Source organism: Phyllobates terribilis, unplaced genomic scaffold, assembly GCF_046119375.1.
Source record: "Phyllobates terribilis strain yellow unplaced genomic scaffold, ASM4611937v1 Scaffold_4__5_contigs__length_816908805, whole genome shotgun sequence".
NCBI lineage: Eukaryota > Metazoa > Chordata > Amphibia > Anura > Dendrobatidae > Phyllobates > Phyllobates terribilis.
This window is the reverse complement of record NW_027362764.1, coordinates 256,750,483-256,777,841: the sequence shown is the minus strand read 5'-3', so window position 1 is coordinate 256,777,841 and position 27,359 is coordinate 256,750,483.

Below are 27,359 nucleotides of genomic sequence, written 5' to 3'. Positions count from 1 at the left end.
GGCTCGCCAGTTCCGGAACCGAGTGTGAATGACTTTGTGTGGTTGTCTACAAGAAATATCAAGTTGAAGGTTCCTTCCTGTAAGCTGGGACTTAGATTTATTGGTCCCTATAAAATAACCGCTGTCATTAACCCAGCAGCATTTTGTCTTGAGCTACCTTACGCCCTTAAGATCTACAATGTTTTTCACAGTTCTCTGCTCAAGAAATATGTAGAACCTCTTGAGTCTTCTCCCCTACTCCCACCTCCAATCATGGTTGATGGTAATTTGGAGATTCAGATTTCGAGGATTGTAGATTCTCATCTCCAGCATTGTTCCCTACAGTACTGGAAGGGTTATGGTCCTGAGGAAAGGATGTGGGTTTAAATTACAGAGGTGAACACCCCCAGGTTGGTTTGTGCATTTCACACCTCTTATCCTGAGAAACCTGGTCCTGAGTGTCCGAAGGCCACTTGTAGAAGAAGGGGTACTGTCACTGGTGTGTCAGGTGGAATAGACAGTCGCTCTGGATCTGGCTGTAGAAGGTCACTGCGCTTGGCATTGCAGACACCTTCTTATTCCTTCTTCCTTTAAGACCCAGCGGCGACCATTCCCCCTTTCCCTAGTGTTTGGGCTTCCTCCCCCTCTTCCCTTCCTGTTGCACTTAGTCTTTCCCACACTTTGCGTGACAGGTAATTGCTAACTACTTGCCTGCCTTTGTAAACAGCGCAGGCTCAGAGTGGTCACTGACCACTACTGCCAGTGATTCAGCTGCTCCACGTCAACATAGTGGCTAATCTTCTTCTGGGCTGCTCTGTTGATGTGGTGTGACTGCTGGCAGCATGCTGATTAACAGTCGGCTTCCTGCAATCAGATAGCGGGGCGCCAGCTGTCAATCAGCATGACCTAGACAGTCACACCCTGTCAACAGAGCAGCCTGGAAGAGAAGCCGCTGCTCTGTTGATGTGACATCAGTGGAAGTCACTGAATTGCTGGCAGGAGGGGTCTGTGACTGAGCACAGCAGTCAGGTAATTAGCAACTACCTGCCTGTTAGTTGTTAGGCACATTATAAAAAAAATAGTCCTGGATAACTACTTTGAAGGATTGTCAATAGAAATAAATAAAAATGACTGCCTAATTTAGAAATAGATATTTATTCAATGCTATATGTTAACTTTCATGTCTCAAAGACAATCCAAGGAACTTCACTTTTCTAGCATCTAAAGTTTGCTCTTCTGTTGGGTAGTTGGCAGAATCCCCAAGTGCTTGGTCAACTTATACACATACACAATCACATATGCCAGTCTAAGAAGGGACTATTTATCTATTCACAAAAGCTCCTTGTCTTCTATTAATTTTCACTGGCAATCTAGTAAGGTGTCCAAATACATTGGCAGTATATGCTCAGTGCTAGTTTCAAAGAAGAAAATGAAGGAAACCTTGAGATGGATAAAAAGGAAAGATATACAATGATAACAGTCTATCTCCGCTTCAGAATCAGCAGAACACAAAGATAATGTTCTTAGCTAAAGCAGCCACTATTTGGAGATCATTAAGTTACTTAGAAGTATCATGCAATTCTTGAAATACATACCCGTGGTAAAGAGGACAAACAAAAGTAAAAAGGTGTACACTGCTATATTATAGAAAACAAAAGCAAATATGTTATATTTTATCTTATTCATATTACTAAGTGCCAAAACATTATTTGCATATTTACCTAAAATATGGCATATTGTTGGGCTCAGAACTTTAATATATGTTTGCGACTTAAGGATTATGCATTAATTGCAGTTTAAGGAGATTAAGTTGTTAATATTATAATGATAATATAAATCATAATAAAGGTTAGCAAGCATACCACATACAAGTATTATAAAACTCTATAACAATAGTTTCTATTTAATCTTAAAGTAAGATACCAGGGAAAATGATCTAGAATGCCATGCCACAACTGTAGAGAAGACATGAGCCGCACATCCAAAAATCATACATTTGTTCTAATACCTCTCGGCAAAAATTTATAAAACTGAACATGTGGTTCTTAGTTTAACATTCTGATCAGACTGCATGAAGCCCACTGCTACGCCACAGTGAATCTCTCAGTGGGTCCCTAGCCTAAAAGGTGTGGTGACATGCTCCGACAACTGCTAGAGAGGCAGCACACAAGCAAGGGTAGCGTCCTGGTGCCCCACAGCACCCATGCTTGAAGGCAAAAATGCAGCAGACGCCTATACTGGGCAAGATGGCATGAAAACTGATCAGCACTGGAATGAGCTACCGGCAGGTAGAATAGGAAATACTAAAACTGAAGATGGCAGCTGTAGAATTGCTTATGCTGACCTATTAAGTGGCTCATGTTGGTGCTATTTTTTCAGTTCTTGTCAGGTTTGTTATTTTAAGCCAGGGTTATTTCTGCCAACTTTGAAAGATTAAATTAATGGATTGAGTCTAAACACATGCATGCATCAAATGTACCACAGTATCAAAGTATTAATTTATGTGTAAGTCATTGTATATTTGGATTTTGGAGTCATTTTGAATCCTTTAAAGGGAACCTGCCACTAGGTTTTCCCCATGTAAAGAACGACCAGTACCTGTAAGCCTTTTGTTATAGCATTCTAGTATGCTGTATACATGTGCCCAATCCATTCTGCAAGGCACAAAAAATAGGTTTTATTGTACCCACACATGGGGCAGTCCGGTTCAAAGGATGTCTCTGGTCTTGATCCAGCACCTCCTCTATTCTTACAACCTTCATCCTCCTTCTCTGCTTCATGAGCATGATGCGTCCTATGTCACCCACGCAGTGTCCATCATCACAGCCTTGCGCAGGAGCATATTTCTCTGCCCTGCCAAGGGCAGAGCAAAGCACTGTAGGGCCGTACTTTACAAGGGGAAAACCTGGCGACAGGTCCCCTTTAAACATCACCTTCAGTAACCTTAACTGTTCTTAGTAGTGGACGCTTTAACACAGTTATGACAATCGTCCACATATTCCTATGCAAAAAGAGGAGTGACTTTAAAGTAAACTAAATTGGGTAGAACATCCATTCAATGGGTAATTTTAAATTACAAAGTTGAACCCCAAAGATGTCACTAATTAAATATATGCAGGTCGCTAGCAATGTAATGGACATGGAATTTCTGCAACAATTCCATACTAATCCTAATGGTGAACAGACTGATAGCTTTCTCTGTGGTACTGGATGAAAAAGTAATGTAATACAGGCTATAAGTAGAGCATTCTTTAGCATTTAAAGGGCTATTCCCATGTCACGCAATTTTGGCATATCTACAGGTAATCCCACAATTGACTATCAGATGCTGCTCTCACACATACCTATCTCAAGATAGGGTATTTACAGATCCTGTTTCATAAATAAGGTTATAAGTTATACAAATCCAAGCTTGTGTGTATTGCATAACTGTGGTAATTGAAGCAGGTTATCTAATGAAGAACAGACACAGACAGGTATCTGCCAATATTGAATAACCATTTGTGCCATCAGATGTGTCACTTTATGCCTCCACGGGCATATAGGTGCTAAACGCTGGGGTATCAATGCTTTTATCTTGTGCAGCCACTCTGTCTTTACTACATATTCAGAAAAAGGAACAAAAATATTTTTGTCATGGTCTCATCATTGACTGTAGCCAAGGGATGACAGCTCAACCACCCTATGGGATTTAGAATGTGCTGGAAAGTCAGTTTTGTGAGTGACTGTCCAGTCATCCAATCTCATCCTGGGGTAAGCTGGGCTGTCAACATTGTGATTGACAGCCCTGTTGCTCAATCTGGTCTAGCCTGCGGCCTGTTGCCCCAGGTGTCTCCTGTCTTTGATCCTTTGCCAGCTATTTAGCTGGCTAGCTGTGAGCAGTCCAGTGTCGATTGTAGCTTAGCTTATTTTGGTGTGTATGCTTAGCTCTTTGTCTCTTTTCTCTGATCTTGTTGCCGGACCTAGGATTCTTGTGGATTATCCCTTCTGCTTTTCTCGCTTTCTGACTTCAGGTATCTGAACCCATATTTAGCCTTTGCTTATCCATTTGTTTTACTCCCTTGTCTTGATGTACCCTCCTGGCATTTGACCCCGGTCTGTTTCGTGACGACTCCTTTGTCTTACCCCTCTGTACTTTGAGCCCTCCTGGTATGTGACTTTAGGGTTTTTTTGTATTATAATTCTCATTTAACAGAATCTATGGATATATCTATTATCATATACACATCTATTGGTGAAATTGCAAAAGTTTTGGTAGCTGACAACCCACAGGAGCACAATACTTCCCTGAATTATGGATATATCATATTCATTAATTTGATCAGGTCAGTGGTTCTTGTGAGTTTAAAACAAGACTCACATGATTCTCAGTTACATATCATGATTAAGGGCATTTGTTGTGCCAGAAACGCATCAGTTTTTTAAATGCTTTTTGGATGGATCCTCTAGTTTTAAAGGTGTTCTAATAAAGGTTTTTCATTTTTACTGTGTGGTTGTGCTGCACCACTTCTTTTTCTTCTGTATGCTTTGCTGTGCTCCACCAGCAGGATAAGGCACCCACCAGTTTCAGTATTCTCAGCTTTTCCTTTCACAGGAAACATGGTGAGCTTTCATCTCCCTTTTTTCTTACTATATATTCCTGTGATGTATGTAGAGAATGCTTGAAGGATGTTTGATAAGATGACAGCTATATTGTTTCTCTAGGAGGTTCCTGTGTGAAAATATGACCCACAGCGGAAACGAGAGCTGAAACGGCATTAGAACCTAATCTAATCAGCTGCCCCCCTCTTTCGTCAGCTAAGTCATATCCAGAAGAACCACATGCATATGGAAACCTTTTTGGCGGTATCAACCCCGCAAAGAAATCTTATGATGCAATTGTGTAATGTTTCTTCATTTATCATTTTCATTTGACTGTTTGTTTTATGTATGTCTTTTCTTATTTCACCTTTTGTAACTTTTTTTTAAGCACTGTACTTCTTTTTATATATGAAGCTAAAATGTTTTTTATACAGTACAGACTAAAAGTTTGGACACACCTTCTCATTTAAAGATTTTTCTGTATTTTCATGACTATGAAAATTGTACATTCACAATGAAGGCATCAAAACTATGAATTAACACATGTGGAATTATATACTTAACAAAAAAGTGTGAAACAACTGAAAATATTTTTTGCTTTGATGACTGCTTTGCACACTCTTGGCATGCTCTTGATGAGCTTCAAGAGGTAGTCACCGGAAATGGTCTTCCAACAATCTTGAAGGAGTTTCCAGAGATGCTTAGCACTTGTTGGCCCTTTTGCCTTCACTCTGTGGTCCAGCTCACCCCAAACCATCTCGATTGGGTTCAGGTCTGGTGACTGTGGAGGCCAGGTCATCTGGCGTAGCACCCCATCACTCTCCCTCTTGGTCAAATAGCCCTTACACAGCCTGGAGGTGTGTTTGGGGTCATTGTCCTGTTGAAAAAGAAATGATGGTCCAACTAAATGCAAACCGGATGGAATAGCATGCCGCTGCAATATGCTGTGGTAGCCATGCTGGTTCAGTATGCCTTCAATTTTGTATAAATCCCCAACAGTGTCACCAGCAAAGCACCCCAACACCATCACACCTCCTCCTTCATGCTTCACGGTGGGAACCAGGCATGTAGAGTCCATCCGTTCACCTTTTCTGTGTCACACAAAGACACGGTGGTTGGAACCAAAGATCTCAAATTTGGACTTATCAGACCAAAGCACAGATTTCCACTGGTCTAACGTCCATTCCTTGTGTTCTTTAGCCCAAACAAGTCTCTTCTGCTTGTTGTCTGTCCTTAGCAGTGGTTTCCTAGCAGGTATTTTACCATGAAGGCCTGCTGCACAAAGTCTCCTTTTAACAGTTATTGCAGAGATGTGTCTGCTGCTAGAACTCTGTGTGGCATTGACCTGGTCTCTAATCTGAGATGCTGTTAACCTGCGATTTCTGAGGCTGGTGACTCGGATAAACATATCCTCAGAAGCAGAGGTGACTCTTGGTCTTCCTTTCCTTGGGCGGTCCTCATGTGAGCCTGTTTCTTTGTAGCGCTTGATGGTTTATGCAACTGCACTTGGGGACACTTTCAAAGTTTGCCCAATTTTTCGCACTGACTGACCTTCATTTCTTAAAGTAATGATGGCCTCTCGTTTTTCTTTACTTAGCTGCTTTTTTCTTGCCATAATACAAATTCTAACAGTGTATTCAGTAGGACTATCAGCTGTGTATCCACCAGACTTCTGCACAACACAACTGATGGTCCCAATCCCATTTATAAGGCAAGAAATCCCACTTATTAAACCTGACAGGGCACACCTGTGAAGTGAAAACCATTTCTGGTGACTACCTCTTGAAGCTCATCAAGAGAATGCCAAGAGTGTGCAAAGCAGTCATCAAACCAAAAGGTGGCTACTTTGAAGAACCTAGAATATAAGACATATTTTCAGTTGTTTCACACTTTTTTGTTAAGTATATAATTCCACATGTGTTAATTCATAGTTTTGATGCCTTCAGTGTGAATGTAGAAAAATCTTTAAATGAGAAGGTGTATCCAAACTTTTGGTCTGTACTGTATGTTACTCCAACGTACCTCCAACGTACCTACACCCTTGATGAGAGGAAATAGGTTGGTTGTGTTGTAAAGTAGCCAGAGTATAGGTAGTGAACCGTTCAAGAGTTTGGACAAGCTGAGTGTGTTTGTGTACTATTGTGTTGCGCAGTGCAGGCATCTCGCTGGCCTGGTAAAATGGTGAGTGGTGGCAGAGTTTAGTGTGGCGTGGATGTAGCTGACTGACGTTCCATCAGTTTTAAACTTTGGATGAATGAGATGGAATTTTTCATAACGTTTTCCTTTGAAAGGGTTTTCCAGGATTTTAAGATCAATGGTCTTTCCTAAAATAAACTATCAATGGTTTATCCATGGGGAGTCTGACTTATGGGATCCCTTATGATCAACTCAAAACAAAGACCGTGGCATTTTTATATAGACTCCTTGACCATTGGTAATAGCAGCAAATCCTGAACTGCAGCTCATCTTATTCAATCTTATTGAAGTGAGACAAGCTCCAAAACCAGGAGCAACCTATCTCACAGATGAGACAATGCGCCTGTGTAAAAAAGAAACTGGAATTGGTACTTGCAAGAAAAAGATGCCTAAGAGGCAGAGCACAATAACAAAGCATGTGCAAAATAACAACATACCACATATTATTTTCTTCATTACCATGACCATGGTTATATTTTAATAATGCTGACATCACCCACAGTACTTTGGAATCTTGCTGATATGTTTTTGTGGCAACAATGTGTTTTCCCTAGATACACACTGCATCTATTATATTCTGGGTTGTTTGTGACATATTTAACAGAGTGACCACCTCAAACTGACAGTAATTAAACACAAATCTGGGAAACCACAATGGAATTCTTTGTTCAGTGTGAAAGTAAAAAGAAGCTTTATTATTCTTCTGAATTTCCCTGGAAGTATCATATCACGTTTTCAAAATGGCATTGAAGATTTTAAAATATTTTTCATCCTTGCTGTTTCTTAAACAATACAACTGAGTTATCTACGATTTATGTCATTGTTCCACTATTTATGCTGGCTTATGTTGAGAAAGAGAACAAAATTAGAAAGAACAAAAAAAGACAACAGAGAATCTCTTGTTGAGGTTAATTGTGATAATTTCCGGAAAAATACCCACTGAAACAAAATTAGCACCCAGGGAGGTATTTGTAGTGGATGTGTGTTATTGTAGAAAGTTCATTTATTCTCATCAGAGGACCTCTGCCACTTCGTTTTGTCCAGTTTAGCTCATTAGCAATCTCAGTGGTGTCTAAGGGAGTCTATGGGGGTATAAAATCGGTGCTGATTTAAGAGGGGAAAAAGCTCTCATTTTCTAAAATAGTGATTGAAATAATGCAAATGAATGTAGAAATTGATGGTGAAAATGTTGTTTAAATTGACACATTTCATATTTTTTGTCAAAATATTGTAAATCTGCCTCATTAAGGAAGAACTGTAAATTACGACTGCAGTTTTCCTGAATTGCCTTTTGGGAGTCCGCAAAATGCCGAGATGTTGAGACCCATATGTCATTATGTGGTGGATCAGGAAGCTAACACTCATCACGAGTGCTGTCCTGTGACTTACTGCTGTCAATGTTTCCTGATGAACCTCTAGACTGTGAGGGGAAACACATTTTTATAATCTAAAAAGGGATAAGATGCAAATAAAATAGAGAATAGCTGCACCATAATGGGGGATAATTCTACTTATTATTCTATGAAGTACTTTTATGGGTACTCTAATTTCTTACTTGTGAAATTGATGCTATTTTGCACATATATTTTAATAGTTATGTTTATGTTCTTATGCACACTTTTTTGTAAATAATATAACACTTTCTATAATCACTATCAGGACCTACCGGGGTGGTAGTAGGGAAAACCAATGGTGAGTGGGAGTCATTTTCAATTTAATTTTATTAAATATCAACTAATGAAAATTAGAAATTGCTTTTGAATTGTTGTTTAACAGAAAAAATAAAAAATAAAGGAAAATGATCTGAACAAAAATAATGATACCCTCAACTTATATTTTGTGGCACAATCTTTTAGGGCAATTTAGCTATTGAAAATACAATTCAGTCCATACTTTTAAATCCCTACAGTGTTATTCCCTCATTGAGAAATGGTGTTTTGAAGTGATATACTAAAGAGACCGGCAATGCATTGTGGTGTCAGTGATAATGTACTTCTATAGCCTTGGCCACCGCACCATTCTCTGCATTACATCCACAATATGACTGGTAGCTAATGCTGCTATGGGATGCACTCATAGCAAGCAGCACTAACTGTCAATCAAGAAGTGTCAGATACTGTTAGGCTTCATTTGCATATTGCTTCAAACTAATATTTCTTAGTTGGGGATCAACACAATGGAGATTTAAAGGTACAGTATATACACTCCTCAACATTGAAATTGCAACACCAAGAAGGAAAAGTGGTGGAATTATGGAAATCACAGGATGAATAGCCATGTTAGGGATGTGTATATGTTGAAAAAATGGAAACAAAATTTTAAAAACATCTTGATGTACTCATTATCAAGTATGACCATCACTTGTAGAAATGCATGAACTTACATGCCTTAGCATATTATCAATGAGGTTATTAATGGTAGTGTGAGGAATGTTCTGCTACGTTGACTGCATTTGGGTAAATAAATCACCAAGATATGCTGCCAACCAATGATGTCCCAGTTGTGCTCTATGGTAGACAAGTTCAAAGATGCTGCACTCCACGATAACATGTTTAGACCACACAGGCTGCTCACACTAGCACGAGCAATATATGACAGTGTTATCATATTGAAAAATGACTCCTGGGATACCTCACAGAAATTGCCATACTGATGGTCCCATCACCAAATTAACGTAATGCTGAGCAGTTAGTTTACCTTGATTGAAGAGTAGAAGGGTCTAGATACTGTATATTATGCCATACCACCTCATATTTCTGAGAGTAGGACCAGTGAGATGTTCCTCTAATGAAGATCTATTCGTGGTGGTGCTCATGTGGTCACTAAAGACGAATCTCAGCTATCGTTGATTCCAAAACAAAACCAGGACTTGTTGCTGAACATGATAGACCTCCATTCCAGTCTCCAGTGCCATATTGCTTTGCATCATGATAGTCTTTGAGAGCAGTTGTGTGAGGTCAATGAACAGGACTTCATGTGGAAATGTCACACTCCATACTTAACATTGAATAAATGTAGTTATTTTGAAAATTTTGTTTTCATTTTTTTCACCATTTGTATATCTGACTCGCCCAGGGGGATATGGGGGACTCGGTACCCGGGCCTTTACCTTCTTGGGATGTCATGGCAGTCAGCTCCCGGGCCCGTACCCTGGGGTCACTCTTAAAATAGGGGTTTGTTGCTTGAAGGGATGAATAATAGTTTTTGTCTCGTGACGCCACCTGTGGTTCCCGGTAATAGATACCGGTGCTGCTGCAGACCTCTGGGGCAGATGTTAGGGCAGCTGGGTTGGTCCGGCTCTCCACAGGCAGAGCACAGCCCCAGGGCAGTGTAGGTGCAGATGGTGATGCTGGGCATTGTAGTGCAGGAGCGATAGCGTGGTAGAAATAACTGACAGAAACGGTGGGGTGCAGTCATCCGAGTTTACTCACAGTTCTTTAGGTTCTTCAGCTGGCACTGTACAGGTGACCGTCTCCCACGTCATGCTGCGTTTACCAGGCAGGGGTTCATCACTCCCTCAAGGATATCAGAAGCACTTAACGGGACCCCCTTTCTGTTTGTTCCTTCCTTAGCCAACTTCCCGAGCTGGGTCTTCTCCCTCCTGCCCTGCTCCACGCCACACAAATTCCCGATCAGGTACCTGAGATCCCTCTGGGCAACTTGAAGTTCCCGGACATAGCTTGGTGCCCTTTTCAGTGGCTTAGGTGCGAATGTGGCGACTGCACCCTGAAAGTGCAGAAGCCTCCTGTTTTCCAGCCGAGACTTGAAGTAACTCGGCTAGTCCAGGTTCCGGTTCCCTTCTTGCGGCCTGATCCCTCTGACGCCTGGCAGATTTGGGTGTACGGGTGCCGTCCTGCACTCACCGTACCCCCTGGGATCCCTTCAGTTCCTGGAGCCTTCCTCTCTTGCTCCCATTCCTCTCTCTTCCATGGGCATGACAAGCCGAGCCTGCCTCCCGAGCAGAGCTCCTGCAGAGCCCCTGCTCCCTTCACCTCTCCTCCTCACTTACTTACTCAACTGAACTCTCTGACTAAGATGGCTTCCCTTTATATATAACTCCTATTCAAGTGCTTCCCTGGTCTACGACCTCCACCCACACCCACTACTGGTTCCCCCTCACTTTTGGTTCCCCCCACTCCAGCCAGGGACGGGGCAGCAGCAAAAGAAGCGCATAATGCCCTTCCAGCCGGCCTGGAGTAGTGTAGTGTTGAGTGCAGGTGTTGGGGTCCCGGGCAGTACTCCATCCTTACCTGAGAGAAGGAGATGCCACACCTCTGGCTGTGGCGACTGAACCCTCAGGAGCACCACATATCCATCCTGTGATTTCCTTAATTCTAAAAGTTTTCCTTTCTGGCACTGCAGTTTCATTGTTGAACATTGTATATGAGTAAATAGCAAAATAAAAACTAAACAAACTCTCCCAAAACAAGATGAAGATTGCAATGCATTACCGGGGTTGACTACTACTCAGAAAGCCCATCTCAATCAGCATGTTTTCACTGGATAAAATAACAACACTTAGGCCTCGTTCAGACATCTAGTATTTGGTCAGTATTTTACATCAGCATTTGTAAGACAAAATCAGCAGTGGAACAATCAGAGGAAAAGTATAATAGAAACACATGCACTACTTCTGCATTTTTCACCCACTCCTGGTTTTGGCTTACAAATACCGATGTAAAATACTGATCGAACACTGAACGTGTGAACATGGTCTTATACTCACTTCCAGGGCCGGCCCCATTCCAGCTGTGTCGGCACGCGCTCTTCCAGGGGCTTGCATAACATTGTTATGTCACGCGAGCCCTGAAGCCAATCAGGGCTGGCTTCACTCTCCCCCACTTCTGACAAATCAGACATCAAGAGGAGGTCAGATCTATGTCTGTAAATGCTGCATTTTTTCTGCTGCTATTTATCTCCACATTTTCTGCTGGTGTCTGCACCAAACTGCGCCATAATAATATTCTCTGATTATTGCATTCTTGCTACATTTTTATGCCCATTATTTGATTAGTTTTTGGTGAAGATTTGAAGCAGTATTTTTAATTCATTTTTATAGAACACATACAGTGGTCAGGAGTTTTCATGAAATCACATCCGATTTGCTGCAGCAGATCTTCTGTGCTAAAAAAAAGCAGCCGAGAAAAACACTGCATTTACACTACATGTGAAAACGTTCTAAATGTTGCGGCAAATCAGATGTGTGTCCCAAGTCCCTGCTATAGTATACTGTGCAGTTTTGGTGCATTTTTACTATAGGTGTCTTGAACTTGAAAAAAAACACATGTAACAAAAAATGCAGTTGCATTTATATGTGGAGAATCAAAGCTAAAAAGCTTTTCTGTACTATAAAAAAAATTAACATCAGCACTAGAGTTGAGCCACCCCCATAGTGTTCGAGTTCGGTTCGGTTCGTCGAACACCCGTATGTTCGTCAAACTGTTCGTCAAACTGTTCGTCGAACACCGTTAAGACCAATGGCAGGCAAACAAAAACACATAGAAACACATAGAAAACACCTTCAAAGGTGTCCAAAAGCTGGCAAACTGCTCAGAAGATACAACTAACACATGGAAAAGTGACAAGTACATATAGTCATGCGAAAAGAAAAGAGGTGGAGGAGTAAAAGGAGCGGGAGACACAGATATAGGCATGTCATGCCCTTCTAAAACCAAAAAAGTGCGAAGCTGACACGGCCAGTCGGTTCCTGCCCGTGCGACCTCCGTGTCGCCGGGTTTGTGCCAGAGCTGCGGTGGACCCTGACGGCCAGCCCCCCTCTCCCAATACTGGTGCCTGTCCGCTGGTGGGTCGAGCGAGCCCCCCTACGGTGGAGGCAGGTCTAAGCTTTTTAATTTAAATTGTCTCTGTAATTTGAATGAGTACACTTTAAATCCTTTTACAAGGAACTATTGGAGGGCAAGTCTGATGCCAGCAGCCGTGGGAATTCCAGCTCCAGTAGCGTCCACTAAAGCTGCTGCAGTTAAAAAGCTTTTATAAGGATCGAGCTTGGCGGTCCACCGCAAGGCGTCCTAAAGCCAGTCCCATCCCCTGTGCCTTGGGGTGCCTCCCCGATGCTCTTCACTGAGTGTCCCGGGGGCCCGATGCACTTTCCTTTGAAAAACTTAAGTGTCCAAACTACAGGTGGTGTAGCTTGCTTAACAGGTGGGATAATCCGCTGACAAGCAGACACTGCTACTAGGTCCAAAGTATTTCCTGGGATAGATGCAGTTAAAAATTTGTAATTAGATACTCTCGTTGGATGCTGAGAAAGCATTCCATAGAGTCTCCTGGCACGCCATATATTATTCTCTTAAAAAGCTTGGGGTAGGGGTCTAGGGGACCCTTTTATAGCCAAAATCATGGCCTTGTATCGCAATCCGTCAGCTAGGCTGAAGATAAATGGAACATTTTCATCACCTTTCATAATCACCAATGGGACAAGGCAGGGATGTCCTCTGTCCCCTCTCTTATACATCCTAGTGATGGAGCACCTGCTCTCATCAATTCGCGATAACCCCAATATTAGGTGGATTGAGGTGGGAGGCACCGAGTACAAGTGCTCTGCATTTGCTGATGATGTCCTAGTATATATCACTCAATCACATATATCCATCCCTGCTGTTATGGCTGAAATAGATCACTTTGTTACATGGTCAAATTTTAAATTCAATGCAGCGAAGTCTGTGGCCCTCGATGTCTCCCTCCCCAAATCCATACAGGATTCCATCCAGTCCAAATTTCCCTTTGCCTGGCCCTCACAGGGTATCAAATACTTAGGAGTTCGTATTCATAGAGACCTCTCCTGTCTATTTTATCTTAGTTTTGGGCCCTTTATTGAACAACTCCATAAAGATCTTACTTCTTGGACGGTGAAGGATTTTTCCTGGTTCGGCAGAATAAGTATAATAAAAATGAACGTCCTACCTAAACTCTTATACCTCTTCCAAACCATTCCCGTGGTAATTCCCTCAAAATTTTGGAAAAGACTACGCAGTAGCTTTTAGTCTCCCCAGGATGACACAGGTGGGGCAGATGGTGGTTGTCCCGGCCCGCTAGGCGGCATTGTATCACAGTGAGCTTCGCACTGCAACTTATGCTTCATATCCATGTGATGGTTCATGCATGAAGTACTCAAACTATGTATTTTTTGGCATCTACTTTGCTTTTGGTGACAAATGTTACACATAACACGAGTTGGGTCATACTTATATATCTGAAAAAATGCACAGGCTATGCAAAGTTTAGAGCCCATGCGACTCTGCTACTAGCAATACTATCAAATGATTGGCTGGGTTAGATGCAGAGTGTCTGGGTTTGGTTGGGGGTCCCCACAGTCTGCCTAGGCTAGATGCAGTTAAAAATTCTCATTAGATACACAGGCGGTGCAGCTTGCTTCACAGCTGGGCTAATACGCCCAAAGTATTGGTAGACTCTATACTAAATAAGGAAGGATTCACTGACTGTGGTGGCCCCTCCGTGGGCTGTGGTGATTGGTGGAGATTTGGTGGATGATTATAGGAGAAAGATCCTTAATAGAGAAAGTTGGTGGATTTATACTTTAAATACACGTGTACCAGCGGGTTTAAACATCAGACATGATTTGATGTATCATTATGAGTGATCATTTATAGATTATTATTATATATATGTTCCTTTTTTCTTCTTTTCTTTTTCTTTTTGATTATTTACATTTATATGCATTGTTTCTATGCTATACGATTTTAACATGGAATGTGTGTTTAAATTTCTGATTAACTCAGCCTTGAACAGGTGCATAGCAGGACATGACATATAAATACCACTTCCTTGCTGTTTTTTTTGCTATGCATTGATTAAGAACTCGTATATATATTGTGCAGAAAGAAGGGTGAAAGTCTGCCCAGGAGGGAGGAAATTGGAGTTTCATAACACATATTTGAACTAGAGAGGTATTAGAGGCCTGCAATGGCCACAGGTACTAATGGAGGTAATCAAGGTAGGGAGAGAGGCAAGAGGTCCGGTCATCATAGTAATACAGGCCGGGGGAAACGACATAGCTTACCACAAGAGCGCATAACTAATGGCAATAATGAAACTAGACACTGAGCGCTTCAGAGAATATTTTACAAAACTAACTATAGTATGGTCAGAGATTGTGCCGAGAACGGTATGGCAAGGTGCGTGAGACATCACGGCCATCAAACGGACAAGGCAGGTAATAAATATTTGGATGGCAAAATTTATAAGAGACAGAGGCTGTGCAGTGATACGACACCGACAACTGGAAGGAGATAAAGCAGGCCTCATACGGCCCGACGGTGTTCACTTAATGGATATTGGACTGGACATATTACTGTCAGGACTGCAGGACGGAGTGGAACAAGCATTAAGAGTGATGGATGGGGGTCAGAGTCCTGCATACGAGTAAGCAGGATCCTCCGTGCCTGGAAATAGAAAGGACATGTTGGAGTGTTACACTTGTTGGCCAACTTGCTGTTGTGGAGACTGGAGACACAGGGCACGCTGCAACAAGCTGAATTATTTTAGAAATAAAATAAATTTCTAATGGAATGAGTATAAACAGTTAATAAAGCTATGACCGATCCTCACCCATCCAGTTGTAAGAGTTACATGATTGTATTGTCAATGAAAGGGGGGCGTTAGGGGGCTGAGCGTCTGGGTTTGATTAGGGGTCCCCACAGTCTGCCTAGGCTAGATGCATTTAAAAATCATTATTAGATACACAGGCGGTGCAGCTTGCTTCGCAGCTGGGTTACTACGCTGACTAGCAGACACTGAAGCTTTGGAGCAGACCTCTGAGTAAACAGCTCTTCAGACTCAACCATCTGTGTTACCCCAAGCCATAGTGTATGTATTTTCTTACGGTTAAAAGGGGGGGGAGACCCAACCCACCTCTAATTGACGATGGCAACATCATGTAAAACAAAGCAAGGGGACTCCAAAAAGAGTCTGCATTTTTTCCAAAAATTTGTGGCACAGACACCACTTAAGTGGCATCAATTGCCCCAGAGTTGCTTAAAACGGTTGGTTAGAATGAGTACCGCACACTGCTACAGGCCCAAAATTGTTTTCCAGACAAGATGCAGCTAAAAATTATTAGTAATTCGCAAGCTGGTGGAGCTTAGTATAGATGGCATAATAGAATGAGTACCGCACACTGCTACAGGCCCAAAATTATTTTCCAGACAAGATGCAGCTAAAAATTATTAGTAATTTGAATGCTTAAAACGGTTGATGAGGTGATTTTACGAAATCCTCAAGCTTTTACTCTCCCCAGGATGACACAGGGGTAGAAAAGTCCTTGCGGATCCATGATTTGTTCATCTTTATGTACGTGATTCTGTCTACATTCTCAGTGGACAGCCGCGTGCGCTTATCTGTCAGCACACCGCTGAACACACGTTGAGAGAGAACGCTGGCTGCGGGGCATGGCAAGATCTCCAAGGCGTAAGTGGCGAGCTCCGGCCATTTATCCAGATTGGAAGCCCAAAAAGAGCAAGGGTCCAGTGACACAGTCATGGCTTCGATGTTTACTTGGAGATACTGCTGTACCATCGTCTCTAGGCGTTGACTGTGTGTCAGACTTCTTGTCTCCTGTGGCCTTTCAAAGGATGGGCTAAAAAAGCTGTGAAATGATTGCGCAAAATTGCTGTTACCAGCAGATACTGTGTTTCTGTTATGGTTTGAGTGCTGAACACTCAACAGTCCCACGGTTGGCAAGTTAGAACTGTGAGATTCACTACGTGCACCACTGGTGTTTTGTGGAAAAGCACTTATAAGATTCTGCAACAGTCTCTGCTGATACTCCTGCATGCGTGAATCCCTTTCTATGGCAGGAATTATTTTGGCAAATTTACTTTTGTACCGGGGATCTAAGAGTGTGGCAACCCAGTAGTCAGGATTATTTCGAATTCTGACAATTCGAGGGTCATGTTGCAGGTAGTGCAGCAAGAAGGCACTCATGTGTCTTGCGCATCCAGGAGCACCAAGTCCCTGTTGTGTTTGTGGCGAGGTAACAATCATGCTTCCTTCCTCTGCCCTCTCCCCCCAACCTCGCAGAACAGAAATGTGATCAAGGTCTCCCTCATCTGATGAGTCTTCCATCAGATCGTCCTCCACTTCTTCCTGGTCTCCTGCACCTTCCTCACTAGTTTGGCTGCTACCATGCGCCCTGGTAAATCCATCTCCCCCACCCTCACATGCCTGCTGCCTTGGTGCTGCCGACCGTCTGGACCTTGCAGATGTTAGCCCTTCCGCATACACCTCCTCCTCCTCTACTTCCTCCACCTCCTCTTGTTGCACCACATGACTCCGAATTCTGTTTAACATGTGCTCCAGCATGTAAATCACCGGAATAGTCATGCTGATAATGGCATCGTCAGCACTAAACATCTTCGTCGCCATTTCAAAACTGTGCAGAAGGGTGCATAGGTCCCTGATCTGAGACCACTTCTCCAGCGTGATTTGCCCCACCTCTGGATCTCGTTGGCCCAGGCTATAAGTCAGAACGTATTTCACAAGGGCTTGTCGGTGCTGCCACAGTCGTTGCAACATGTGCAGAGTTGAATTCCACCAGGTTGGCACATTGCATTTTAGCCGGTGAAGTGGCAGGCCCAGCGACTTCTGTAGAGATGTAAGTCGCTGAGCTGCAGGAAGCGAACGGCGGAAGTGAGCACACAGTGACTGTGCCCTCTGCAGAAGGCCACCTAGTCCGGGATAGTGGCCTAAAAATTGCTGGACAACCAGGTTCAACACGTTAGCCATACAAGGCACGTGTGTGACATTGCCCCGGCGAAGGGCTGCACCGAGGTTTGCAGCATTGTCGCACACGGCCTTCCCTGGTTTCAGGTCCAGTGGAGACAACCATTCATGAAACTGGTTCTCCAGAGCTGACCACAACTCCTCAGCTGTGTGACTCACATTTCCCAAACATTTCAAAGCAAAAACCGTCTGTTGATGTTGAGCCCTGCTGCCAGCATAGTAAGGAGGTGTGCAGGATCTCTTCTTAGAAAGCGTGTGGCATGACCAGACAGGCTTTGGGTGCAGGTGGAGGAACGAGAGGAGGTTGAGGAGGCAGAAGCAGTGGAGGAACTTCGAGATAAAGAGGATTGACGCACAACTCATGGGGACGGCAAGACTTGGACAGCAGCCCCTTGTCCTGCTGTCACCATAGTAACCCAGTGCCCAGTCAGCGACATGTAACGTCCCTGTGCATGCCTACTCGTCCAAGTGTCTGTGGTGAAATGCACTCTGTCACACACAGAGTTTCTCAAAGAAGCGGTGATGTTGCGTGCGACATGCTGGTGGAGCGCAGGCACACCTTTCTTTGAGAAGTAGTGCCGACTGGGCATCTGGTACTGGGGGCACTGCGACGGACATAAGGTCTCGAAAATCCTCTGTGTCCACCAGGCAAAAAGGCAGCATTTCTGTAGTTAAGAGCTTGCAGATGGTGAAATTCAACCTCTTAGCTTTCTCATGGCTAGGAGGAAATGGTCTTTTACTTGTGCACATCTGAGGGACCAAGGGCTGTCTGTTGTGCTTAGACGGGGTTGAGAAGGGTGTCCCCGGCAAACTGCTGGTCTGTCCGGAAGATGCAGGCAGATATGTTAGGTTGCCTTGATCCAAAGGTGGTGCTCTCGATGTCGGAGAGCACTCAACACTAGCTGGTGTTTCCACCTCCAAAGAAAATGATGACCTGCCAATCACGCTGGCTGTTGCGGGTAAAGAAGTGGCAGGTCTGCGTCCCAAAACAGGTGTGACTGCTGTCCCCCCAGTCACAGAGGATGAAGAGGTCGTCGATGCACAATATGGGGCAGACTGTGGTTGGCCCGGCCCGCTAGGCCGGATTGTAGCACAGTGAGCTTCCCAATGCAACTTATGCTTCATATCCATGTGACGGTTCATGCATGAAGTACTCAAACTATGGATTTTTTGGCTTCTACTTAGCTTTTGGTGACAAATGTTACAGATAACACGAGTTGGGTCATCCTTATCGATCTTAAAAAATGCCCAGGCTGTGCAAGGCTTAGCACCCATGCGGCATGAAGAGCCACCACGACTTGTGGTCAGAGGCAGAGTTGTGTTTGAGGATGCCGTTGTTGACGTGCTTCCAGTACTACGTCTCTGTCCAGGAAGGCGCAACCTGACCTTGTCGTCACTAGCATCCTCCTCCACCTCCTCTGCTGACCTCATCGACTGGCTGACTGTGGGTTGACAGTAAGTGGGATCTGCAATCTCGTCATCATCACCCTGTGTGTTCTCACACCCGTCGTCCTCAGAGCCAACCTCTTCCTGCCCTGACAAAAAACTCAAGTCATCGCTCCAATCAGGTATTTGAGTCTCATCATCGTCTTCCTAATTGTCTCCACCAACAGGAGTTACAGTTTGGGAACGAGGGTCTACATTATGGTCAGAACCTTCTGCATCTGGTCCTGGATCCGACTCATAAAGATTCTGGGCATCAGTGTAGATCATTTCCTCGTCTGGATTCACAGAAGCTCTGGAGCTGACCTCTGATTCCCAGGCTATAGTATGAGTAAACAGCTCTGCAGACTCAACCATCTGTTCTACCCCATACCTAGTCCTCGAAAGGACTGCAATCACAACTAATCCCTACTCCCAAGCAATCTGTAGATTTCAGAGAAAATTGGCTTGAAATTAAGACTGAAAGTATAGCGCACACAGCAACAGCGGTGCCGTCTAACACGCAGCTGCAGCAGTGAGAAAATGGTGGCGACGGGGAAAATGGCTGGGTCTTAAAGGCAAGGACATGTGACATACACTGCCAATGACACATGCCTTTGCTTGTGTGAAAGAAAGCAGTTCTTTCCGTGTGTGCGCTGCTGATAGGCTGACAGATTGCACCTCCCCACTGTAAATGCAGGAAAGAGAAAAAAAAATGGAGATCTTCATTATTTATGCAGAGATCCATCCCCTGCCCCTCCCCCCGCCCCGCTGTACACTCAAACTGCGTATTAACATTGATTATCAGCTTTACTGTGAAAAAATCCAGTTATGATTTTGGTGCACGAACAGTTATCGAACATAACCTCGAACAGCCGGATTTTTTCAAATCGTTCGTGTTCGCCGAACGGCTCGAACACCGCCCGAAACAGCTCGAATTTGAGATTGGCGAACAGTTCGAGTCAAACACCGCTCATCTCTAATCAGCACCAAAAACGCATCAAATAAGGGAGAAAATATCTAAAAAAAATCCAGTAAAGTACAATAATCAGACAAGATTGATACTGCATCGTTTGGTGCGGACACCTGCAGAAAACATGCACAAAAAAGTCGAAGAAAAAAATGCAGCATTTAGGCTACGTGTGAACATGGCCTCAGCTTTACATTTTTCTTACATTTTTATGGGTTTATTGAAGAAAAATAATAAATTACACCATTTTTGTTACGTCATGTACCATTCACTGTACATAATCTGATCACTGCATTGTATGAGTTGTTACGATTACAGGGACACCAAATATGTCTGTGTTATTCAAAGATTTGTGCTGTTTATTAAAAAAGAAGTGCATTAAAAATGTCAATATTCTAATTGTTTTTCATTATTTTGCAGTAATTTTATAGGAAAAAAATAAAACTCTGACCTCTAGAATACAGGTACATCGAAATGCGCAGAGATATAGAAATGCATCTCTATATACCAGTACACTGGCCAGTACACTTGAAAGTTCAATACATTGCACTTTCAAGTGTGGAAAAGCCTCCAATTTTCTACAGAGCAGTCTGTGGCTTAAAAATTTTGCTGCTGCCTTCAGTGACAGAGGTAGTGGATTTGATTCCCGGGAAGACCAGAATTAAAGAAATGAGAAGAACTATTCACGACTGTAAGTAAAAACACATCAGGGAAATGGCGGTCCCACCACCCAGAGTCTAGGGAGGAGGAAGCACAACAACAGATGATTACAGGTAGTGAAGAAGAGTGAAGCCTTCACTGCAGGCATCAGCGTAGACAACATGAGTGAACGATGGGACATAGCCCTTACCTCCTGGAACAGAGTGTTGCAAGCCAAGCAAATGAAGCATAATCTATAGGCAGTACAGCACCAGGACTCCAGATGGTGTACCCAGAGATTCAAGTATGCTAACCACTGTTTGCTGTCAGAGTTACTAACTAATTTTCTTCAGGCCTAATAAAGTCCTAATACTAGGCAAGTCTGTTCCAGAATACGAAACAAAGTAGTGTATGCTGAACTACCACATTAACTTGTATTGTTCAGTGCACTGTCCGTATGACATCCGTTTTGCTTACTGACAGCACATGGATGTTTAATATGTTTGTCTGAATGAGCGCTAAGGCTAAGTTCAAATGAGCAAATAAAAAATTGTCTGATTTTCATGCAGAAAATAAAGGCAGATTTTTTTCATCTGTATTGTCATCCGTATAGAATTCATGTAGAATGAAATTTTTACATATCAGCAAGTATTAAAATTTATAAGACAAAAAGAGTTTCTTATGTTAAATAATGGCAATGTACCTATAAAAATCCGTTGCAATACTGCTGATCTACATGGGATCCAATCACCTATAAACTTGAATAAGCGCGTCTCATCCAAAATACTGAAGAGAATAGTGCATGCTGCAATTTTATTTTCACGCAGACAAAACAATCATCTGAACAGCCCTATTGAATAATATTTGTCAGTGTGCTGTAAGTGTTTTCATTGGACAGCAATTGGACAAAAAATACAATTGTATGAATTAGGTATAAAGTAAAAAAAAAGGATTTGGTTCTATAAATTTTAATAATTGCTGATGTATAAAAATGGATGCTATATGGGTGACACAGGAATTGCATATGGATGACAATATACCATATTTTTCAGACTATAAGACGCACCGGACCATAAGACACACCTAGGTTTTCGAGGTGGAAAATACATAAAAAATTGAAGCAAAAAATGTGGTCATGATTCACTGTTGGGGGAGGTGGTCTGCTGCCGACACTGTTATAATGATAATGTCCCCCATTTCTGTACTAATATCCCCCATCCTGGTATATATTGTCCCCATTTCCTATTACACGTGGCCCTCATCCCCATCTTGGAATGCATGGTACCCCTCATCCTGGTATGCATGGCACCCCTCATCCAGGTATGCATGGCACCCCTCATCCTGGTATGCATGGCACCCCTCATCCCCATCCTGGTATGTATGGCACCCTTCATCCTGGTATTCATGGCCCCCTCATTCTGGTATGCATGGCACCCCTCATCCTGGTATGCATGGCACCTCTCATCCTGGTATGCATGGCACTCCTCTTCCTGGTATGCATGGCACCACTCATCCTAGTATGCATGGCACCCCCATCACACTGCACACAAAAAACTAAAGGATTCTGCTCACCTCCCCTCTTCTCCAGCGCTGCATCCTCTTCTGCTGCCAACAGCTGATCACACGGTGAGATGAGCTGCCGGAAGCATCGCTGCTCTCCACGCCGGGACAATTGGCATGGGGAGCAGTGACTTCATTCTCCTTAATAGCTGGCGCACACAGAAGCTGCAGCTGTCGGCTCCTGGAGCGGCTGGGCTATCGAGTGTGTCCTCTATTAAGGAGCATGAATATTTATTACTCCCCACGGCCACGTAAGTGGGTTGTAGTGAATATTCATGCTCCTTAATAGAGGGCACACGTGACCGCCGAGCCGCTGCATGAGCCGGCGGCTGCTGCTGCTGACACTGTGCGCCCCCTATAAAGGAGAATGAAAATTCAGTGCTCCATAAGCCCATGGGCATGGGGAGCAGTGAATATTCATTTTCTTTAGCGGCGGGCACAATGTAGGCTGCAGCAGGCACCTCCTGCCTCCTTTGCCCCGCTCCTCCATTTTCCTAAGTCAGAAAACCACTATAAAATAATACTACCATGCTATGACAATACCACCACATAGTCAATGCCACCATAATGATTATTACCAAACTTGAATGTATTAAGACCAATATTACCATCAATACTGCTGTATAAGAGCCAAATAATCCCGACACACTTTAAACATATATTGCCAATATATACAGTAGTGATAATACTATCATACAGATTAACTAAATCACTATACAAATGTACTACTCATTAACTAAAACTACTTTACTCAGATTGATATTAGAACTATACAGAGAACATATAAATTGCTGATATTAGTGACTCACTGGTGATGTTTTCTCCCATCGTAATCATTCTCTTTTCCTTTTCTTTTCCTATTGACCTAAACGGCCATGACATTCTGTTCCATTCATGACTCGTTTCGCCAAAATGTAACACAAAGAGATCTTTTGCTTACTGCTTTAACAGCACTCGTTTCACATTTTCCCACTTGTACACAAATCATATAGTGCTATAACAGTGGCCTGTAATAGACAGTAATAATGGCCCCTCTGTGGCCTGCACAGTAATGGTACCCTCCTTTTGTGCTTCACACGATAAAAGTGCTCCCCAAGGCTACGTGCAGACGCTGAGTATTTGGTGAGTTTTTCACCTCAGTATTTGGAAGCCAAAACCAGGAGTGGGTGATAAATACAGAAGTGGTGACGTGTTTCTATTATACTTTTCCTCTGATTGTTCCACTCCTAGTTATGCCTTACAAATAAAAAACTCACCAAATATTCAACGTGTGCCTGTGACCTAAAAGAGAATTTTTTTGGTTTAGTTTTGTGCCTTTTATTTTGTTTGCACCTTATTCATTATTCTATTTGAGCCTTTATTTAAGTCTACATACAGTACGTGCTCGCCTGTGTTTTTTTTCCCTTGCCTGTGCTTTTAGCGAATCCAGATGTTTTTGCCTGATTCATCAATTGTAACTTTTAAAATAGTCACAAATTTTGGAAGAACTCCACTCTAGTCACACCCCTGGTGAATTTTTGAGTATACCAGCATTTTCCTGCAGTTTGTGTGCCATTTTGCGAAAAGTCACAAAAACAGGTCAAGACAGAAAAACCCATTTTTTCTGACTTTGCACTAAATTCATGTAACCACTCCCAACGTCCTAGTAATAGGACACACCTTTTCTGGAAACACACTTACAGCACCTGTAGACAGACTAGTTAGCGCGCTCCACAGGGTGACAGACCCATATCCATTTGCGCTATAACATCCAGCACTTTCATTCACCAGCAATCTGCTAAGCCTCTCTATTTGGACACCTGTCTATATTATTATTATCCCCCCATTTTTGTTCTTCTCACCTTTTAGAGGTAAATATAATCAGTATATGCACATGTAGTTACATATACAAAGATGTTCCCGCTACTCTTGGGGCACATTAAGTCCAAAGTCCAGTTGACACTCTTTTTTCCTGACTTTTACCCCACATTTTGACATTTATTACTGTTTTTACATTTTTTTCATAGGCTTTTTTTACTTAACAACACCCTTTTTTGGTGTATACTATACACATAAGAGTGACCCGAGTTACATACCTTCCACTTTCAAGATGAGGCCAGTTCATTACGCAGATTTTTTGTATAAGATAGGAACTGCTATTGTCATCCACAGAAGGCGTATATTACCTCTCAAGCTTTATATCATCTTTATTATTATACCATGATGTTCTTAAAAAATTGTATTTTTTTCTATTGAACTAGTTATCCTATGCTTTTATGTGTTCTCTCTTTTTCTTTTTATAATTTTATGCTTTATTGTTTATTTTAGTCTGATGAAGGTCAGAGCGTTATGACAGAAACGTTACATATTGGATTGCATTTCTTGAATAAATTATCTACATTTTTGCATACCAGAGTGCCAGATCTTATACTTTACATTATTAAGGAGTGGTTTCCTTTCTGTGTACCAAATAACACGGTGTGACGTATATCCTGATCCATGTCCTGTGGGTGGCCCATTGCCCAAACGGCCCATCTGGCATCTACCTGAATTGCCAATTGGACAATCTTGACCTGCTTTAAATACTTTGAACAGTAAATAAGGTCTGAACAGAGTCCAAGGCTACATGAGTATTTGGTGAGTTTTTTATCTCAGTATTTGTAAGCCAAAACCAGAAGTGGGAAAAATACAGAAGTGGAGATTGTTCCACTCCTGGTTATGCCTTACAAATACTGAGATAAAAAACTCACCAAATACTCAACGTGTGCATGTGACTTAAAAGAGATTTTTTTTGTCTAGTTTTGTGTATTTTGGGGCTTTTATTTTATTTGCATGCAATTCATTATTCTATTTGAGCCTGTATTTTCGTTTACATACAGTACGTGCTCGCCTGGGTTTTTTTTTCCCTTGCCTGTGTTTTTAGCGATTTCAGATCTTTTTGCCTGATTCATCAATTTCAACTTTTAAAATAGTCACAAATTTTAGAAGAACTCCATTCCAGTCACACCCCTGGTGAATTTTTGAGTATGCCAGCATTTTCCCGCAATTTGTGTGCAATTTTGCTAAAAGTCGCAAAAACAGGTCAAGACAGGAAAAGCCCATTTTTTTCTGACTTCGCACTAAATTGATGAATCACATGTGCCGTTTTGAAGAATTTGGCACAAAAACATTGACATGAAAGTGTCTTAAAAAATGCAAATTATGAATTGTGGTCTTAGCATTGTATACAGAGAATAGCACTTCTATCATCTTATCACATGGCAATGTATTTACCATCAGAATAAATATGGTTTAATACTCTCTGTTTTCTTTCATTGTACTCACCTCAGAGAGACACATGCCAGGACTGTAGCATTGCAAACACAAGCAGAGTGCCAGACTTTTTTAAGCTACTAGTTTGTTTTATGAAGACACTGACCTTCAAATATTTATTTCTCAATGTCCATTCCCATGAGGTTAGCCACATAGGAGTTGCTATTTTATGTGGGGTCATTATGTGCTAAAATCTGTTGTTGAGTCTCTTTGGTGCCAAAGTCACTGCCAGCAATCTGATAGGAAAGATAGCTGTGTAATTTCAAGTATGCCATGAAAACAGGAGAAATACTGGGCTAGACGCACTGCGAGAGATACATCTGTGCCTCAAGTGCCTCTAATGGCCTACATGTTAGGAGAGCGTCTGTTTATTGCATGAAACTATACTAAATCATTAGGGATAACAGTATATTATGTAGTTTATTCTTAAAATAAAATGAAAACAATTAGTGAATTACATCTTTCCAGTTATATAACAGAAGTAATTATTTTATTACGGCTATTGAAATAGAGTATTTTGTAATACTACTCAGAGAATGTACTTGAATGGATATCTATTGCCAATGGTCCTTATGGTCTAATGACCACCTCAGATAAGTTATATAACCCTGAAAACTGCAGTATCTTTCTATCAATTCATCACTTTATGTATCTTTCTAGCTATATCATGACACTGGGATGAAAATCTATAGCAGTAACAGCTTACTGATAGATTTTTTGGGTCCAGTTACTGCAAACATTCAAGGAATGTCCAAGAGACTTGACATAAGGCCTCGCTTACACAAGCGTATTCATCAGATGAGTGTTATCCCATCTTTTATTGGATAGCACTTGGCCCAATGTTATACTATGGGACAGTGTAAGTCTGCTATTTTTCGCAATAATCGTAGCATGCTACGAGTGACTCCGCAAATAAGACCACGGGCAGACATTCAAGTGTATGAGTGCATGTAAAACATTGGATTGCACTGGGATGTCATCCGAGTGCAGTCCGATTTAAGCGGGCACAGACAATGGAGAAGAAGGAGAAATTAAGTTCTCCATCTTCTCCACTGTGATCCGATTCTCTCATGCTAGAGGATCTTATCACAGTAAACTGAAAATTTGATCAAACTTTCACAGTGTTTGAGCTGAGTGTCATTGGAATAATCAAGCCAATTCTCTCGCATGAAAGAATCAACACTCATTTGACCACGGCATACAAGAGAAAATTCACACTGATCCTGCCCTGCCTCCTGCAGAGAAACAGATTCCGAAGTATCCCTCAATAAAGTGATATGCAAGGGTCATCAATGCTGGCTAAATGGACTCTTTGTCAAGCTGAAGGGAGGGATTCCCATTGCCAGTCATGCACTGGACACTATGGCTGCTCAGTAAGGGTGCAGTAGCTTATATGTGTATTTATTGCATTGCAATTCCAGTTGCATACGACCCGCCCCCTGGGCCGTGTGTGTGCGGGGATACCCGGAACCGGGCCTGTTATGGATGCTGGGGGTTGTAGTCTCCGTGGCGGCGACCCGGTCCGTGCCCATGGCGGTCAAACCAAATGGCAGTCTATATGCTGAATGTCCGACTACGCCACCCGTGGATTGCAGTCTGAGTGAACCGCCGCTGCAGAGCAGACCGCTGAGGCTGGTGTTGTGGGTGCAGCAGAGGGTAGTATAACTCCCCACGGGAGGAGTATAGCCTCAGGGCAGCAAGTGCGGATGTTGGTGGTGATGGTGCGTGGGAGCAGCAGTAACACACAGAGTCTGTCATGCAATTCAGGGTCTTTACTCACAGTTCTTTATCCACGTTACTACAGCTGGTCATAACATCCCACGTCGCACTGTGCTCACCAGGTGAGGGGCTCGGCCTGCTCCCAGATAACTTTGGAGCGTTTCACAGGACCCCCTTTGTGTGTCCTTTCTCTGGCCTGTCATACCCCGCCAGTGACCTCGCTTCTGTCCGGCTGCCTCGG